The sequence below is a fragment of the Bos javanicus genome, chromosome 23 (assembly GCF_032452875.1).
Source record: "Bos javanicus breed banteng chromosome 23, ARS-OSU_banteng_1.0, whole genome shotgun sequence".
In the NCBI taxonomy this organism is placed as follows: Eukaryota; Metazoa; Chordata; class Mammalia; order Artiodactyla; family Bovidae; genus Bos; species Bos javanicus.
Window position 1 is genome coordinate 29,952,330 of NC_083890.1, and position 2,825 is coordinate 29,955,154.

The following is a 2,825-nucleotide window of genomic DNA, read 5'->3' on the forward strand; positions in this document are numbered from 1 at the left end:
TGTACTATTATTTATCTGTCCAGTAGATTAAAAATGATTTGTGGAAATATTCTTTCCACTCAATCACTGGCTGTATTTTCTTAACATCCAAAAGAAAGATGGCATCCATAGTTCCTTTTCCTTCTTCTCCATTTTTCTGTTGTTAATTTTTTTACTTCTGTATTCTCTTCCTTCACTTTCCTGTTTCTCTGTTTCCTACCAATTTTCCTATTCATATATCATAACAAGATCTATCAGTTCTTCAACTTTTATATAGCATTTTTTACAATTCCAAGCATTTTCACTTACAATAAGTTTTTGCCAAGGGAGTCTTCCAACAAGACTCCTTGAAGGAAAATAATCAATGATTTGAAAAGGATTTTACAAATTTATGGCCTTCAGTGACTCCTTGAACTGCATATCCTTCCAAGAAATGTAAACTCTTGGGCTTCCTTCTCTCACCCAAATCAATGTTTCGTAAAACCTTACTTATGCCAACATTTAAATTAAAATATTCCTTTCCCAGAACAGTTTTCAGTTTACCAAATACTAGAGAACTAAACACGGAGAAGGTGATGGCACCCCACTCCAGTACTCTTGCCTGGAAAATCCCATGGACGGAGGAGCCCGGTAGGCTGCAGTCCATGGAGTCGCTCAGAGTCGGACAGGACTGAGCGACTTCACTTTCACTTTTCACCTTCATGCATTGGAGAAGGAAATGGCAACCCACTCCAGTATTCTTGCTTGGAGAATCCCAGGGACAGGGGAGCCTAGTGGGCTGCCATCTATGGGGTCGCACAGAGTCAGACACAACTGAAGCGACTTAGCAGCAGCAGCAGCAGCAGAGAACTAAACCAAATTATCAAAACTCTGATGGGAAATTCCAGATGTTTCCATCACTTTATTCATAATTTATTCCTTATTTACCAAGTCATTCTACAAATATAAATTTAAGAAAATGTACATATAATCAATGGATTAAAATAAATTTTAATTAGAGATCCATAGATGAAACTGACATTGAAAATCAGGAGCAGCAGCATATCTCTGCTTGACTGAGTTCTTCTCAGGTAACTACCAATTTTCTAAATAAATTAGCTTATTTAATCCTCACCAAAAAATTATCAGATGGTTAAATATTCCTGGGTTATCTTCCTATATTTTATCAGCAGTCATGCTTTGTTTTTTATCATTTTAAATAATTCTAAAAATGATAATGTGAACTAGAGAAAATCAAAAGCTTGGGAATATCATTGAAACATTTAAATTCATATAAAAATAATATATTGCATGAAATGGAACACTCAAGCTAGAATTCTAAGAAAAAATATGACATTATCTGATATCTACAATCTATTATATAGTCACAGGGGTGAATTCTTAATCTCAGTCTAATGCAGTTTCAACAATGTAATGATATCATGCAACATTTTACATCAGTATATGTTTAGGGATTACCTGGTAGCTCAGTCAGTAAAGAATTTAACTGCAGTGCAAGAGACCTGGGTTCAATCCCTGCATCAGGAAGATCCCCTGAAGAAGGAAATAGCAACCCACTCCAGTATTCATGCCTGGAAAATCTCATGGACAGAGGAACCTGTCCATGGCTACAGCCCATGGGGTCACAAGAGTCGGACATGACTTAGCAAATGAACCACCAGCACATATTTTTGCTTTTACACAGCTTGCTGGAAGATATATCCTGAATATTTTAGTCCTATTGATTTTTATCTATCCACCCTACTCTTACCCACCTATCATGATCACATTTGACTTTATCTAAACACTAAAAGTAGATTTATTTAAAGTTCTCACAGTCAGTAGTTCTCATGCTTACAGTATATTAATCTACAAGAAACTCACAAGCACAACTATTTTGAAGGGGCTTAAGATGCAAAAGGATCTCTCATGTCTCATATTTTTATTTTTATTAGATTTTCTTCTTTTTTTTTATATTTTTACAATGACATGTATTTTAGAAAGTCCGCATATACTCTCTGATCCTCTGTTCTATTTTCTGTGCCATTGTTCCTTTATTTTATGTAAAATTTTGCAAATTAGAGTTGAAATGTTAGCACTTTGATTATGATTCTGAGCTCAATGCTTAGTAGAAGAAATTAGTTGAAGTTTTAAAGAATCTCAGAGTCTTACAGATTTTCCCATCTCCAAAATCAAGATACCTTTTATTCCAATCTGTGACTATTATCCACTTCCAGTAACTTTCGGTTTGTGTTCTTTGTATAAAGCTAGATTGTTTCACTATATGTATATATCTACCTATATTTGTATCTACATATTGGTATCTTCATGAATCAACCTTTTTTCTCTAAGCTCCTGTTTAATTACAGATCATTGGAAGAGGTATATCCCCTGACCAATCCTTATTCTTGGGTAAGAGGAGAGAGTCTTGGTTTAGCTCATATTCACTATGCAAAATATTACAAGAATTTTCTACTTCTGTTGAGACTGTCCTCTTCTCACAAACATCAATTTTGTCTGTACTTTTCCTTTAGCTCATTTCCTCTTCTCAAAATAGCATCTAGAGGAGATCCTGTGGAGAGCCAATGCATCCCAATTAATGTGGTTACAAATGTGGAATACAATATTTACATCTCACCTTCTAAAACAGATACCTCTGGTGAAGTATATCTCAATGCACAGCCCACCTCTGATTTCAGCAGAACTTTAGGGGACAGTTTTGTGTGAACTCAGATTCATCTCATCTACGCTGACAGTGTCTTAGCTCAAGCGTGCTGCATATGCTTTCCTGGTTGGCCCCAAGGCCTTGTATAACACTGTGGGAGTCTAATTGGCACAAAGACAAATGCTGCCCCCAAACGCAAGAG